Source organism: Gekko japonicus, unplaced genomic scaffold, assembly GCF_001447785.1.
Source record: "Gekko japonicus isolate JY-2015 unplaced genomic scaffold, Gekko_japonicus_V1.1 scaffold708, whole genome shotgun sequence".
Taxonomy (NCBI): domain Eukaryota; kingdom Metazoa; phylum Chordata; class Lepidosauria; order Squamata; family Gekkonidae; genus Gekko; species Gekko japonicus.
Window position 1 is genome coordinate 128,971 of NW_015170295.1, and position 17,918 is coordinate 146,888.

Below are 17,918 nucleotides of genomic sequence, written 5' to 3' on the forward strand. Positions count from 1 at the left end.
ATTAAATATTAAAACATTCAAATGAAGTATATATTCAATAATTCAATTAAAACATATAAACACACATTAATATCAAAAATCAGGAAGCCAATAATAGTTACTTGAAGGTATGACAAACAGAACCCAAAGCCTTTAACAATAGAACAAAAGACAACAATAGAAGGAGAAAGACAAAACTCCCTGGGGAGGGAGTTACAAAGAATTGGCACTATGACCAAGAAGACCCTTTCTCTGGTTGCCACGCATCTGGACTTAGATGGCAGGGGCACCCGAAGCAGGGCCTCTCATGTTGACCAGAGTGGATGAGTAGGTTCATATAGAAGATGGCAGTCCTTAAGGTATGTTGGTCTCACGAGCTATAGGCTTTAAAGGCCAATATCAACATGTTGAATTGGGCCAGTGTAGATGGAACAAGGCTGGAGTGGTATGGTTCCTATGATTCACTCCAGCCAACATTCTGGCCACAGTATTGTGTACCAACTGTAGCTTCCAGACAGACAGTCTCCATGGGCAGCCCCATGTAGAGCTCATTGCAGTAGTCTCATCTAGATGTTACCAGGGCATGCACCACAGCGGCAGGATCTTCTGCCCCAGGAAGGGCTGCCATTGGCTAACCAGCTGAAGCTGGTGAAAGGCACCTCTGGCCTCATCCAACAGGAGGGCCAGGGCCCGGAGCATTCACAAATTATGCACCTTTCACGGGAGTGCCATATCATCCAGAGTAGGAGACAACCTATTTCCTGGGTCAGGCCAGATGTAGAAGAGAAAAGGAGGAGATAATCTGACAAGGGGGGGAGAAGGAGCAGGTGTGGCAAGTGGCCTGTTGAGGAAGGAGGGGAATAGAAAATGTGGGGTGAAAAATGAGAGCCAGTGAGTGGGAAGAAAGAGCAGGTGGGATAAGCAGCTCGTTGGGCAAGTAGGCTGATAGGGGGTGATGGGGAAAATGTGGAGAGAGGGAGGGGAAATAGACTGGAAGCCAGAGAAAGTGCCTTGGAGTGGCAAAGATCCAACCAGCCAGGTAAATCAGTTGTGGGTTGTGTGCTTTCAGCTCCAAGCCATGACTCGTCTCCTGGCCAGCACAGCCTCATTCAAGATATGCTTCCAGCCACAAACCACGAATGGTCATCTAGATCCGATAGTCTTGATCTCTGTCATTATAGCATTTTAGAACAGATCTTTTAAAGATGTCATTTAAGGCCAGCGTGTGAACAAAGGCAGTAATAATTGTACATAAATTAATCAGGTTGCATCCAAACCTGTTTTTAATATTTTTCACTGATCGGGAATCTACAACCATCCTTTGTCAGTTGGGGGACATTCACACTAGGGGACCGTCTAAAGGCTTTAGGAGGCAGTTTTAGCTTTCTCCTTTACCATGAGTTTTCGGATCATCTAGAGTTATGGCTCTTTGCCATATCTTCTGAAGAAATTGGCTGCAGAATACTTCAACATAAAGAGGTGTGATTAATCCACTAAAGGATACTCATGTTTTGTCAGTGTGATCTTGCATCATACAGATGAAGTGCTTCGATGACCATTATGATGAAACGCAAGGAGCTATCGAACTAGTCTTGTGAATATTTCAGCATGACTGCATTAGCATATTGTTGGAAGTTGTGTCATTGTTGCATTCCAGTAATAATTCAAAACTGAATTTTCCTGCATGCGCAAAACAACCGAGTTTTGAATTACTGCAATAGGGCAACAATAGTGTAAAATCCAGTGATGTATAGATACACTTTACTTGTCCAGATCTTGAGTCATTACACTATCTGAGAAGGGTATCCCACAATCTGGAAATTCAAAAAAGTCAATTTTAAGCCAAATCCACAACTTATATGATGGTAGGATAAGCTGAGGATGGAAAGTGGCATGGCATAGCCTGATCTCACCAGATCTCAGAAGCTAAGCAGGGTTGGTACTTGGATGGGAGACCACCGAAGACTCTGCAGAGGAAGGCAATGGCAAGCCACCATCACTTGCCTTGAAAGCCCCTTGCTGGGATTGCCTAAATTGGTTGCAACTTGACGGCACACAAGTACATAAGAGAAGTTGGCACTTCACAATTCACGATATCCTATATCTCCAGGATCACATATCACTTTTCCTCAAACGAATGAGAACACGGATTATCTATTTACGATTAATCATTCATACAACACTTCAAATGTGAACACATCAAACAGATGAAATAGAGCACATTTTCCAGATGAGGGACTCATAAACAAACCTAGTTCTCCCAGGCCCATATTCATTGTTGTCCCCAGATCAAATGAAGCAATCGATAGCTGCAAAATTCTGTGATTTTTAAGCATACATTTATTCTGGTGGAATCATGACAAGTTTGTCTGTTTGTTTTTTGTTACCGTGTACTTAATGCTTGGATACTCAGGACCTATCTTGGTGGTAGTAGTTTCTGGCCCCCGCTCTCAGATTTTCAGGAGACGTCGGAGTTCTATCTGATGCTAGAGAGACATTTGAACAACTGGCTAGTTTTTGTATTTTCAATGAGATACTTCCCCACCCTTCTCCTCAAAAGGCCGAGGGGCCAACCTGATGCCAGTGCCATTGAAAATCTGTATACTTAGTATACAGGATGCTTTACAAGATGGGGGCCTTAGATAATGACCAGAGACATCCTTTTGTTTTTTAACATCCAGCTCGATGGGATATTCTGGAGGAGTTACAAGCTTGCACTAGGGTTGCCATTCTCTTGGCTGAGCTGGGGAAACCCCCAGTCTTTGGGGCTTCAGCCCACCACCAGCCGGCTGGTGACATTACCACATGACACCCCGACACAATGACATCACCCAGAAGTGACATCATTGTGCTGGGGACACTGCACAGGGATGCTCTGGTATTTGGGCAAACTCTATGGTTTTGAGGCCGAAAAAACCAAAGAGTTTGCCAAATACCAGAGCATCCTCCGTGTCATGTCCCTGGTGTGATGATGTCACTCCGGGTAATGTCATCACATCGGGGATGCTGCGTGACATCCCCACCCACCCTGGAATGCCCCCCAAAGTCCCCAGCTCCAGGCAAGGTAAGACCTGGCAACCCTAGCTTGCACACTGTATTTTGTTAGTTTGGTCTGTCCTAATAAAAGGGGTTACATGCTTTTTGTTATTATTCATGTTTAATACAGCTTATACTGGACACACCTAAATAGTCCAGGCTTGTCATATCCTGGAAGCTAAGCAGGGTCAGCCCTGGTTAGTATTTGGATGGGAGACCACCAAGGAATAGCAGGTCCATCATGCAGACGCAGGCAATGGCAAATCACCTCTGAATATCTCCTGCCTTGAAAACCCTACGGGGTTGCCATAAGCTGATTGCAACTTGATGCCCTCAAACAAAACTAGGCACAACCTCTTTGATTATGAAGCTTAAGGCTAAGTACTCAGGGGTTTTTTTTTTAGTTCTCAGGTTGACATGATTGCCAACTTCAGGTTGGGAAATACCTGGAGATTTGGGGGTGAAGGCTGGGAAGGATGGGGTTTGGGCAGGAGAGGTTGCTCAGCAGGGATGTGTTGCCATAGAGTCCACCCTTCAAAGCTGCCATTTCTTCTGTTTCTCTCAATGTAGTGAGTACCTGCCATTTCTGGCCTTTGAAACTATGGCAAAGGGTACAATTCTATGCATCTGGGAGTAAGCTATATTGAACATAGGGGGAATTACTTCTGAGTAGAGAGATTGCACTGTAAGTTTTTCACCTCTGAGGTCCCTGCCACACGGCAGGGAATAAGACGCTTGTACTGCGGCTAACGTGAGCCGCAGCAAAGTTGGGACGGCGCGGCGGGATCTCACAGATCCCCCGAGCTGCGTCACAACGCTCCCCGGCACGATCAGATGCCGGGGAGAAAGCGACGGTGGGAAGGGGAGCCTGGCGAACTGCACATGCTCACACATGCGCAGTTCGGCCAGGAGCCGGGGATGCGCCGGCGCAAGGACGCGCCGGCGATCCCACGGCCAGCGTTGCTGCGGCCCTTCAGAAAGAACCACCTTGGGAGGTGGTTCTTTTTTGGCGTGGAGCAACGCTGGAAGGGACGGATCCGGGATGGATCCGGCACGCTCCCCAGATGTTGAGGTGGGATCGCACCGGTTTGCTCCGCCCCCGTTCCGTCCCGCTCCCGGCCCAAATGGGCTCGTATGGACAGGGCTTTAGTTTAGGGAATTAAGGCTGTGATTCTGTTCACACTTACCAGGGAGTAAGTCCCTCAGCACACAGTGGGACTTATATCAGAGTAAATTTCCAAACTAGGCTTCAGAACTGAAATAAGAATAATGAAAGAAGTCCCGAGCTCGCTTTTATTCTCCCAGCACACAACAAAACACTTTCTTTGAGGCTCAAATGAACAAGCTTCTTCAAAACACTGGAAAGGGTGAGACTCTTAGGGAACAGGACTTGTCCTCTTCCCTCTAAGTTGAGTTAGTGTGAGCTAGCTCACAGTTTTTTAGCCTCTGGCTCACACATTTTTGCCTTAGCTCAGGAAGGGACGGCTCCAGAGCAAACTAATTTATGCAGCAGCCAAATCTCTCGCTCACAACATTAATGCCAGTAGCTCACAAAGTAGAATTTTTGCTCACAAGACTCCACAGCTTAGAGGGAACATCTGTATTCGCAGTCTGTAGCTTCAGCAGAAAGAGCAGCTGTGGAAGTAATCCCAGCTTGTGTCAATTAAGGGAATTCTGGTCATCTGGAGACCCGACATAAACCACAGAGCAAAGCTTGAAGCATGAGGGTGAATTGTGAAGTGGGAGGCTGAAACAACAAGGGTGAGGTCTGGTGCTTTTATGGGGGGGAATCATGAGAAGAGCTTCTTCTGAAGATAATTGGCCTGGGGCACTAGGACAGACAGATAGGCTAAGAAGTATCAGGGAGAAAGAAGGGCTCTTAGCCAAAGGGAACCCCAGGGAGCAGGCCGTGTGGATTATAAATGACATTTTAACATCTTACACAGCATTGGGAAAACAAAACCTAAGCCCACCCCTGATACCAGGCAATATGAATGATTCCCTCAGGATGCTGGCTTGCCAAATAATTTGGGGGGAAACCCTTTACTATGCTAATTAAAGAGCATGGTATTCTACCTCTAAACATGGAGGTGCTATGGTTAACAGATTTGGATATACCTATTTTCCAGTTAGTTACCTCTAAAACATGGTGGTGCTATCTGATTTGCCTGGCTTGACCCATTTTCAAGTTCGTTTCTTGTAAGAAACAGCTAAGAGATAATTAAGAAATCCCATCTGAAAGTTAAAAAACAGCAACAAAACCTTGCAGAGTTTCTGAAATATGAACAAAACAGAATATTAGAAGCGGATGGCAACTCTACGTATAGCTGGCAGCACCCATCCAAAGCCATTTCAGGTAGAGAAGAGATGGTACCACAGGAACAAATATAGCTTAGGGATTTTTATGCCTAGTATATTATATTCCCCGCCCCCCACAGTTAAATTAGATGTCTCAGCTGATACCAAATTTAAATGACCAGTGCCATTTAACTTGGAATGATTATGGCCAGCACAGTAAATGCATGCTATATTCACAAATGCTATCACACAGGAAGTCCCCCCTTTCTACACTGTCAGCAGAAGCTTTGTGTTTTTTTAAAAAAGGATCTTTACTTCACATGTTGCAAAGGACATGGCCTTGAAGTGTCACTTCTGGGCCTGTAACTTCGGCCAACAAGGCTCCCAACCCCACAAGGCAAAAAAAAAAAAAAATTGCTGTGCTAGTTTTTTTTTTTATATCAGTAATAGAAATGTTTGCATCCACATTTAAAATGCATTTCTCCAATTGCATTCGGGCATTTTTGACAACCACACTGCTGAAGTGAACAGTTTGTAAGGTCAGAAGCGCAAGGGTGACCTCCTGTATTGAAGAGCGTTGGGTTTTTATTAGGAGTGATTTAATTGTATCCATATGTGCAGCAAAGGGGTGGCAGGTGACCGGGACTTGTGGCCACAAGGTCATACCCACAAACATATAATGGCCATGTTTTAGTTTAGCAATTTCCCCCTGCTGCCTCAAAATGCCCCGTCAAAATGAATGGCACTTGGAGGAATGGCATACGTATTAATTCAGACAAATGTCAGTCGTAACTTTGGATGCTTTCCTATATTAAAAACATCATTGGCTCCCAGAATACAGGAAAATGAATCAGGGAGAAGATGTTCTTCAATGTGCTTGCTTTCTGTGTTCAGGGGGAGATTGCCATCACAATAAAGTGGTACAGTCCAAGAACAATTGCAGCACATTATTATAATCTTTCTGACTGACTTTCTCCCTGTATCAGGGGTCATTTCGTAGAAAAAGAGCTAGGGGGACTCATTAGCATAACTCATTAGCATATGCCACACCCTCTGACATCACCGGAAGTGTGTCCTCCCCACAGCCGGCGGCGACCTCCAGCGGGCACCAGCAGGGAGCTCCAGGCCCCGCCCTCCCGCACCTCACCCGGGGGGATGGCGTCCCCCCGTGTCCCCCCCCAAATGACCCCTGCCCTGTATCAAAACCTGTCCCTGGTGCTACAGTACACACATGGGATGCTTTTGCGTGTTGGCACTTCTCATTCATTTCAGTGGAAAGATCCACACCAATATTTTTTTAATCTATTAATGCCTTTAAATCTCATCTTTCTCTCCCTATAGGAGCCCCCCAATGTGGACAATAACCTGCTTATTAAAAGCCAATACAGAAAAAAGCAAAATATGTATTTTTCAAAGTTTTCAGAATATTACTGAACAATGTCATAAGGCTCACTAGTGATCAACAGAAAGAACAGCAGAAGAAAAACAAAAGTAGCCAACTGCACAAAAAAATCTAGATCCATTGCCACCAATACCAAAAGTATAGTAGAGTAACCAAGTCAACCTAGTATCTAAAGGAGAACCGAAGGTCAGTGTCCGTGAGTGCCAAAGGCTCAACATCACCAAGAAAGTCCTTGTGCTGGATTTCCTTGGGGGATAGCACCACCGCACACAGGGTTTCCCCCTCTCTCACAGTACCATTTCTGCCTACCCCACTGCACCATGATTCCCAGAGGAAAGTCAACAGACAAAACATCTCAAAGCGATAGGATCTGGGCATGAGTGTAAACCCCCACAGGCTTGGACTGATAACGGAGGTCAGCCATCAGACCTGTGATGGTTTGCTTTCCAAAGTGAACAAGAACCAATTTTGTTCAGAAAAAAACACATGCAACTCAAAGAAGTAACTATGAACAATGAATCAGCAGTTATGGGAAGTTAGGCTTCAAATGGTACATGCCTCAGGAAAGCTTTCTCTCAGGCAGGTTTATAACGTATCAACACAGCACTCTGCTGTAAATAAATTACGTGCTAGACCCAACAAAACCCTGCTGGCCCACTATAACACTTCAGTTCCCCAGGCAGGGAAACCTAACCAAAGATCTGATATCTCCTCAGATCTTTAAGTCTCGCTCCTGTTAGCCTAACCCTTTTCTCCCAGCCCTCAAAACCTAACTTCTGACTAATAACCTCTTCAATCAGATCTTATTATTTTCCATTACAGCTCCTATTGGCTGATTCAGAACACTGCTCTGATTGGCACCTGTGTCCCTGGAATACATTTCTGTGCTCTGCCTGTCACAGTCCTGCCCTGAGTTTCCATCTGCCATCTTTCAAAAGTGGGCGGGAACATACAGCATGGGTTCTGTTTAGAAATTTAAAGGCTAAGACCAATACTTTGAACTGGGATTTGAAAGGGGAGGTACTAATGATGATGATAACTCCCGTGAGTCTGAAAACCTGTTCACAGCTAGTCTTCTAGCTCAGTGATGATGATGCCCAGAGGTCATTTCGGGGAGGAACGCGGGGGAACGCAGTTCCCCCGGGTGAGGTACGGGGGGCGGGGCACATGACGAAGCCCCACCCCCTGCTTCCAGCCGCCCCGCTTCCGCCCTCATTTAGCCAGGAGGAGGCAGGAGAAGAAGGAGGGTAAGTTGCTTCCTCCCTGCCTCTCCCCACCCCTGCCTGCCTGGGGCCAGGGAGGGCCTTCGCGGGGCTTCCTTGCACTCCCGCCGGCCTTGCAGGTCCACCACCGGGCCCCTCATGAGGCTCGGCAGTGGAGCTGCAAGGCCGGTGGCCTTATGACACACTTCCGGTGATGTCAGGGGGTGTGGCCTTATGACACACTTCCGGTGATGTCAGGGGGTGTGGCATATGCTAATGAGTTATGCTAATGAGTTCCCCTAGCTCTTTTTCTACGAAATGACCCCAGATGATGCCCACCAATGTGTTTCCCAGTGCCTACCTGCTTCTTCCCCCGAACACCTTTTCCCCACAGCAAAGAGACAACCTTGACTTTCCTCCAACTCACTGGAGCAAGAGGTGCTTCAGAAGTCTCCAGAAGGCATCACCTTTGGGTCTGCAGGAAGGGCCCTTTTGGAAATGGCTGTCCTCATCATAACAGGATGCTTGGTGTGGGACTTCCCAACATTTTATAGTTGGCAATCATCTCATGCTTGCTCCAACCTCCCCCCCCCCCCAAGGCAGATATTTTGTGGTGGCACCTACTACCCTTTCCCCAAATTCCAAAACTGACCACAAGCTCAACAATGTTGAAGACTCTTCTACATATGCAATACATACTTTCCTTTGTTTGGATAGAAGTGCTTCCTCCACTGAAGTGAATTGGGAAGTTCTGTGTATACAGTGTATCCCCAAATCAGCAAGAAGTTGCCAAATCATGATGTCTGCCTTCATGATTTCCTCCTTAGACTGTTAGTTTTACTTAGTGTGGCTGAAAGTTTTGGGTGTACAGTCATAATCTTTTTTTTTTTTGTCCAAAAAAAGAAATTGTTAACAGTCAAATTGCCTCTGGGCTATTATTTGTTCTGTAAATTATTCAGGCATAGCACACAGTAAAGGCTTAGTTTTATATCTTCACATTCCTTGAGTTCATTTAATAATGAAGCCTTGAGTCTTTAGCAGGTATTCCAGAAGCACCTTCTGAAAGAGGAAAAATTATGCAGTGTGAAACATGAAGATGATGTGGGAATAACCCAGATATTTATTTTATCAGTGCTCTCCTTCGTAAATATAATTTAATTTGATAAGTGAAATTTGGCATGATGCTACTAAATAGTTTCAACTTGTTGTTGATACCATTTATACCATCAATATGAAGCACAATAATCCATTTGTTTACTCGGAGGCCCTACATTTCAAATTAATCTTCTAATTAATGAGAAAGCATTGACTATTAATGATGGCTGGATATCATCATGGGAAATAGTTATGAGACATGTGTCATTAGTTACATGAATCCAGGGCAGGAGAGATGTTGCTCAAAATAAATAAGTAAATATACATTCTGCACTAAGGAAAACATTCTAAACTCAGACTAAATTACAGAAATCCGTTCTCAGATTACAGTGGGCAGCCTCTGAGCTCCTAACCTCTTGAAATGAGCCCCTTACTTGTTATTTGCCCCCTTCTTTTATTCAAGCCCTCCTGCTCCCACCTAGATCTTTCTACTGTGTTGTGCAGAAAGACCTGCGCTATTTACTCCTGCCTGAGGAGGGCACTTTGGAGTCCAGTGCTGCATTGACTTGTTGACTCCATTCAGATCCACCCAGGGCTCTTTTTGTAGCAGGTACTCATTTGCATATTAAGTGACACACCCCTAATGTAGCCAATCCTCCAAGAGCTTACAGTAGCTCCTGTAAGAAGAGCTCTGTAAGCTCTTGGAGGATTGGCTACATTAGTGGCCTAATATGCAAAGGAGTTCCTGCTACAAAAAGAGCCCTGGATCATGGGGATAGCTGCCATGCCCTTCATGAGACAGGTGCCAACATATTGACTATACTCCTCTCAGAAAACCTTCTGTGTCCGAACACACAAAAAGTACCGAAGGGCTATTCCTCCAATACCAGCTCCATATTCTGACCAATGGATAAGAATGGAACGGTCAACTGTATATTAAAGGCCACTGATAGATCTTGGACCCTGTCCAGCTTTGGAAAAAGTTCATCTACCAGTGCACCCAAAGCCACGTTGATCCTGAATCCAGGCCTGAAATCAGACTGAAGGGGGTCAAGGGCAGAAGTGTCATCCAGGAGTCCCTGGAGCTGCTTTCCCACCACATGCTGGAACCTTGAACTGATCACATACAGGAACTCTTGCCCATCAGAGTATCTTACTGTCCCTCACGGGTGCCACGTTGGGGCACCCTAGTAGAGACTGTAGATTGCCATCCTACTGCACTGTTATTAGGAAATCACTTTTGATTTATATGCATAGAGTTGGTGCTGCTAGCCACACAGAACCCACGATCCAGATTGCCCCGACAATTCCTTCTTGATTTGCTCTCATTCCATTTGGTACATTCAGGTTTGAGAGTTTTCCCCATTATCCATTGGTGGATAGACTGCTTGTTGTGTAAGCTTGTTTTTTACTCTGTGTATTGGAAGTTGCCCTGAGGTATCTAAAAGGATAGATTCATGTGGCTGTGCAGGTTCTTGAAAGCTGCACTGAGGCTGTAACGAGCTTTTATGAGAAAGGCAGAAGTGCTATTAGAAATGGCCACCAAGTTTCAACCCACCCTCTAGTAATGGCTAATACAACATGTATCCTGTGCCTTATGGAAGCAGAAAACGCATTTCCAGTGTCATATGCATCAAATAATTTTAAACAAGGATGTGAAAATTTAGATCTCCCTGTTCCATGGGCAGTTTTAAAGGTGATGGGGAGCCTCCATACCGCACCTTGGTATCCCTCACTTTTATGGCTATGGAATTTAACCATCATGAAAGTTTGATAAGAATTTATGCCCAAATATTTTGTGCTATGGCATGTGGAATGATCCACAGAGACCTGGCTTTTCAGTGCAACTAAGTGCAGAATTACTCTAGTTTAAGTAAGTGGATTTCAGTGGAGTTCTCAGTAACTCTGCATAGGATTACACCATCAGTTCCTCTTTCAGAGCTGTAGACGCAGATCATAACACTAGCTTCCACAAAACCACAATGTTTTGATTTAGTTATAATTATTTATAGCAACCTGTCACTATACCGGTGCAACTATAACCTAGAAGGTTTCATTTAGCATAATGAAAGCTTTCTGCGACTTACTATACAATTGGCTCAAAATCACCAGGATTTGATAAGAATTACTGGGTTTATGGATTAGGGTGTGAAATCAGCAAGCTTCTCTTCTTATTACATCCATCATACTTATTGTTACTGCTGTTCTGAAGCTCAAATAATAAAATGAGTCTTGGATTATAAATGCCATATGATGGATCTCCGTGGCAGGACTTGTCTAAGGGCGTTAGTCTATCCTGACACAATGAAGGACGTACACTTGAAGATGGAAGAAATTGTGGCAAGAGATGGCCGCAGATCTAGGGATTTTGAAACAGTACTCCTAAAAGAGGTGACATCATACTTTGTTTCCCTTAAGTAGCCTACATGCATATGGTGTCCGCCATGGTGAGTAAGGACACCATTGTTCAATCCTCAGCAATGTCGTCTTTATCTGAGAGATTTTACGATATATAATAAATGTAGCTTGACAGCTCACAAGCCTATTTATTATACTGAAGATCTGAGTCCCATGCACCAGAGGTCAGGGGACTATTCTACCATGTGCCCTGACTGTCACACTATCCAAATTGATAGAACACATTTTAGCCAATTTTGGGAATCTTTCTGAGGGTGTAATCAATCCGCATTGACTGCACTATCACATGTGACCAAGCAGCAAAGAAGTTGTTCCCCTATTTTTTTTTTCCTACCACATCCTTTTCATCTTGGTTGCACACAATATTGGCACATAAAACTAAACTACTGTAATGCAGTCTTTGTGGGGCTGCCCCTGAGGCATCTGGAAATACCTGCTGCCCACTGGGTATAATAAAGTACATTAGACACGGTCTGACAATCATATTGTCTACCTTTATGTTTCTGAGCATGATACAAGGTGCTGTTTGGGGACTTTACATCCTTAAATAGTTTAGCTCCAAGGTGTCTTAGGGAGCACCTTCTCCATTCTTGTTGCTTAAGAACTTCTCGAAAGGATCTGATCGTGGTAGCATCTGCAGTGCAGGCAAAGTTTTGTTTTTTTTAAATCCCCTGAAGACAGGGTAGCTTTATTTATTTTTGTTACACCTACAAAACTACAGAAAATAGAAATGGGAAGGGGGAAAAAAATTAAAAACCCTGGGGTACAAGACAGCAAATAAAAAAGCCCACACTATGACTAAAAACCCAAGAAAGGAAGGTCATTAACAGTAGTATTCAGTTAGTCATAAAAATAATAACTTTTCGTTTAAGTCAATGAATTCAAGAGTTAGTGAGTCCGTTTTAGTAATTGTCTATTTTCTTTTTTTGATGTGCACAAAGTCTCTTTCATCTTCTTCTTCAGTTGCGGGTCTTTAACTTCCAAAGAGTTACTTGGGTCCCCTTAGCCGCAAATCATATGCATCTCTGGCCGCGCTGCCTTCTGCACCTCCTGGGTCTGTGTCTGCTTGGCCCCCTCCGTCTGGCTGTTCTTCCCTTTTCGATCCATGAAACTGCTTCAACCATTCTTCCGCTTTAAAAACCAAGTCAATTTTCTCCCTTTTGTCTTTATATTTAAACACCACACCCTCGGGGAAATTCCAGGAATACGAAATCTGGTTGATCTGGAGGATTGAAACAAGTTCCTTGTAGGCTTTTCTTTTCTGTCAAATCTCAAATGGGGTGTCCTTTAGGACCCTGATAGTTGTTGCTCCCAGCTGCAGGGGGTTGACTGCTGTCGCTCTGAGAATATCATCTCTCACCTGCCTTCGGAGAAACTTGACAACAATCTCGCCCGGTAGATTATTTTGCTTAATATACTTAGAGTAGGATCGATAAACCACCTCGATCTCTGCTTCCGCTTCTACCAATGAGCTGCCGAGCGCCGAAGCGATGAGCTCTTCTATCCAGGGTTCTTTTTGTAGCAGGAACTCCTTTGCATATTAGGCCACACCCCCTAATGTAGCCAATCCTCCAAGAGCTTACAGGTTAATACCATCGAGTCTTTCGTTAATGGGCTGGAGCAGCTCTGATAACATGAAGAACACGTCTCCTTCCTCAATCCTCGGACTTTGACCGCCCCGCCCAACTTGTCTCGCTGCTTTTCCTCTCGGGCCGTCCATTTTCAACTTTGTTTACACTAAGGAACACCTTTTCGCCCTTTTTCAAACAGCGCGAATTTATCTGCAAAACAGCTAAGTCTTTGGCACACTTTAACACTCTTCTTTTCTCCTCCCCCCCTTTCTCTGTGTCTCAGTTCAGTTTGTTTACGTCTGGGATTCTCTCCCGACGCCGCTTCTGCTGGGGGGGGGAGCTAACTTTTAGAACTTTTTCGCTCGTTTTTTTCTCCAATTCATTGACGGTCTACTCACAGATCCCTTGTAATTACGCTCATTCGTTGACCTTCTTGCTTGTCCCGGCTGGCATCAGCTATGCTCGGTAAAAACCGAGCCTCACAGGGGGTGGACTGATTGGGGCAAAAAGGAGCGCCTCAATTCTCCGGCTTCCGCCATCGAAGAGGTCGCCCCCCCAGCGCCCCCGTCTCGGAGCCTTTAACTAAGGCTCACCTGGGGGGGGCACTTGAGGTGGCACTCCTCCAACACCCCTGGAGCGCGGATTGCCTCCCCAGCTTCAGGGGAGAGCATCCGCCATCGCTGAGCTGCAGACCAGAAGTCTGCAGAGCAGGCAAAGTTGATGACCACCAAGAACAAGACTTTTTCAGTGGCCATCCATGCACAATGGAAGTTTTCCCCATCGTCACAGCTTTTGTTACATTGAGCAGTAAAGAAATGGCTTAATGCGCAGAAGAACATCAGAATAAATGGAACTAGATTTGAACCAAGTATTCCTTGGGCCAAGCCCTGACCTGGATAAAGTTAAAGGTTTCCCTTGATCGAAAGCCAGTTGAATCTGACTCTAGGGGGGCAGTGCTCATCTCCATTTCCAAGCTGAAGAACCAGGGCCGTCCAAAGACGTTTCTGGGGCCATGTGGCCGGCATCACAAAATGCCAAGGCGTACGGAATGCTGTTACCTTCCCACTGAAGCGGTACCTATTTATCTACTTGCAATTTCTTGCTTTTGAACTGCTGGGTTGGCAGGAGCTGGGGCCAGAGACGGGCGCTCACTCCATCCTGCAGCACTAGGGTTTTGAACCGCCAAACTTCCGGTCTGCAGCTCAGCATCTTAACCTTTGAGCCACCATGGCCCCGCCCTGACCTGGATAGCCCATGCTAAACCGATCTCATCAGATCTCAGAAACTAAGCAGAGTCATCCCTGGTTAGCATTTGGACGGGAGGCCACCAAGGAAGCCCAGGGTCAGTACAGCGAGGCAGATAATGACAAACCACCTCTGAATGTCTCTTGCCTTGAAAACCCTACAGGGTCGCCATAAGTCAGCTGCAACTTGACAGAAAAAAATAATCCTTGGGAAATCACCAGATGCTCAAGATACACCTTGGTCCTAGTCTGACACTCTAAACACCACACCAACTTCATTGTGACCACTCTTCTCTTTCAAATTTTGCCCGCCCATACTCAAATCAACAATGAAATTTTAAGGAATTGAGAATAACAAAGAGCCAGGAGATAAGGGGGGCAGGCTGGAATGGATAAGCTTAAAAGAATGAAAGTAGCTTATCAAATATGCATTTGTTTATCACAGTCAAGTTTTATGATTCAAAGCTGATTCATATATATTTTATGAAGAGAATATCCATTGTGGTGGCAAAATTAAATGTATTTTGAAACTTGTAGGTGACATTTATCTGTCTGCTCTATCGGAAAAAAAAGTTGTCATATTCACTCTAACATATATTACTTTTTCAATTTCCTGCTGGTAATGTTTCTTTAATGTTCTTTAGGGCGAGACCACAGGATTTCTCATTTCTCACAACAAAGACCATAACTCATTATAATGATGCTAATGGGGTTTACTCATGAAAATCTGTATCACCCTTTTCATAGGTGAACGATCTCTTATCCATGCCATCATCACACCCACCCACCCACACACACACATACACACACATATACATATATATATACATACACACACACAACAATGTAAAGGTAGCTTCATGCATCCTTGCAAATCTCTTGTACTCTTTCACTCTTTCTCTAACCTCTCCCTTCAGATGTACATCGAACAAAAAAAGTTAGGCACCCTTTCTGTGATGATGATTTGGGCTCCTTTGGTTTGTGTATGCAATGAGATAACAGAGATAGCCAATCTATTGAAGCTGGTAATCTTCCATCTCCCTTTGTGATTCCAGGATCTTGACTGCATATTTATAGAAACCTGAAAACTGAAGAACCAGCTACACCCTTTGTGTTTCGAGAAAAATAAGGGGCATGATGAGGCTCAAATGATGGTGCACTTTCCCCACTGATTTCAATGGTGGAGTTAATCCCCATGCTTCACTCTTGTGAACTAAAACTAGCGAGAATTTCAATATGACCCTGGAATAGGTTGAGCATTTTTGCCTTTAGAATAATTCATCTTTCTGAAAAGGCCAAGCACAGGGTAGTCAAGGGGAAAAAAATAATGTCTGAGATGATCAAAAGTCTAAACATTGACGATGAAAAATTAATTGAAGCATCCATATAATTACACGTGAATGTCTTATATCGACTCTTGAGGATTCTGTAGGAACGCATATAGCTTAACAGAAAGGGCAACTATTTTTTTTTCCTGACTTCAACATTGTAATCTGTTAACTGACACTCAACACTATAAAATAAAGATGAAATAACCTTAAGGATAACATTTTCTTCTGGTGTTTAATGAGTCTTGCTCTATTAACTTCAAACAGCTTGACAATGTTTGCTTCCCCGATAGTTGATCAATTTTTAATTTCTTGATATTTGGGGTGCCATGACCCGTCTAGGTCTTTGTCTATATAGGAAAAAAAATCACTTTAACCATTTTGGTTTTTTTGGGTAAGATTATAATGATCACAAAAGGGTAGAAATCCTTTTCTTTCCTCTTCTCTAAAAAAGAAATTCCCCAGGTTTGCACATAGGGTATGCTGCTGTCCGTACCGTACATTCTCTGTTCCCAGAAAAATATGGAAAACACATCACACACCCTGGGTATATATTGGATCAGCTTGATTATAGGCTTTATACAGGCATTACAGGAAAGATTCTTGGACCTGGAAAGTGTACCATGTGAATTTGCTCTGAGAGGAGAAGAAGAAGAGACTGACAGCAAGAAAGAGAATTTCGATTTGGTGATGGGAAACAATCACTAGGACAAACCTCCTTTACCAAGAGGCTGTCCGCTGCCAGGCCAGACAGAGACCCTCAGCAATAAATTACAGGAAATCCTTTTCACTCCAAGTCTATCTATCTGTCCATCCATCCATCCTGTCAAATAAGTCATGTCACAGCTTAATACACATATCCATTGGAAAGGACCAGGCCTCTAAAGGCTACAACTAACAAGTTAAAATTAAACTTCCCCCCCCAGTTGGGCTGCAATGCCCTATTTATACATTTTCTTCCTTGCCTGCTTCATCTATATATTTTTATGTTTTCCCTGGTAACTGGCCTCTCTCTCATCTCTCTTTAAACTGTCTCCCTGATGTCCTGATCGCTCTCTGATCTATTTCTCTTTTCTTATCTCCTGGGTGGATGGTAATATGACACATCCAACCTCTAAAACAAACCATTTATTTTGAGAGCTAGCGATGTCAGAGGATTTGATGCATCAAACATTAAAATGGATGTTTATTTGTATATTGGATGCATTGTGCTTGGATATAAAATTATGTAGGAGTTTTTTTTTTGAGAGAGAGAGAGACAGAGAGTGAGAGACAGTGATCTGGTTTTCAAATGGGGAGTTTGTGTGTTCTTTATCGCAGGGAACATGCTATTAAGGGGAATTAGGAAAGTATGAACTCTTTGTGGAATGGGAAAGAGAGACTGAATCAAAGGGAATGGCTATATTCAGTATGTTCTTTGCTAATATATCCCAGTGATTTCCAATAGGGTGCCTGTAGGCACCATGGCATCTGCCAAAGTATTTACTGGTGCCCTCTTCCTTTCCCCCCAAAGCCTCACTTCTCCAAACCAAACAGCCAATCTTGGCATTCATTTATTTCATTGGAATAGCAGGTACCTCAGAAGACCCCAGAAGGAATTGTTTTAATGTCTGCAGGGAGTACCGACTCGGAAACAGCTTGCTGTATCATAAGAGGATACCTTTCTTGGAACTTCCCAACGTTCTGTGATTGGCCCTGTGGCAGCCATTTTGTGCTTACTTTCAAAATCCAAAAGTGTCCACAGGATCATTACAGATGGAAACCCAAGACATATGCTCTTGTCCCTTTCTAGCTTGGGCTTACAATCTTCTTCCCTTCCTCTCCCCACAACAGACACCCTGTGAGAGAGGTCTGAGAGAATTGTTCTTGAGAGAACATCTCTAAGAGATCTGTAACTGACCCAAGGTCACCCAGCTGGCTTCAAGAGGAGGAGTGGGGATTCAAACCCAGTTCTCCAAATTAGAGTCTGCCGCTCTTAACCACTACACCAAACTGCACCATCCAGTTCAGCAATATTCAGTATATCTGTTGGGTCTACGTATGCATGTATTTGTATCAATGCAGAGAAAAGAACTATTTATTAAAGGTGATATTTATAATGCCTTAGTTTTCTCCACTTTCTGATCAGCTAAACATATCCGGTGAAAATCCTCCTTTGTGGATGGTACAGATGATCAGTGTCAAAGATTCTTCCATGCCTGATATAGCAAATTATCACTTGGTAAATGACATCTGTACTAACCTGTATTCTATTAACTGTTTAATCAATAAGTTAATAACTGGGACTAATAGGATCATACCAGGTATGTAGCATTAATTCGTGGGTGCTTTGACCGAGTATACAT

General features: G+C 44.0%; 1 protein-coding gene across 2 annotated transcripts in view; it reads right to left on the reverse strand.

Annotated features, from left to right (window-relative positions):
- The window catches only part of POU6F2 (POU class 6 homeobox 2), a 408,372-nt gene that overhangs the window by 15,457 nt on the left and 374,997 nt on the right, over window positions 1-17,918 (reverse strand). The gene's annotated exons all lie outside the window — the stretch shown is intronic.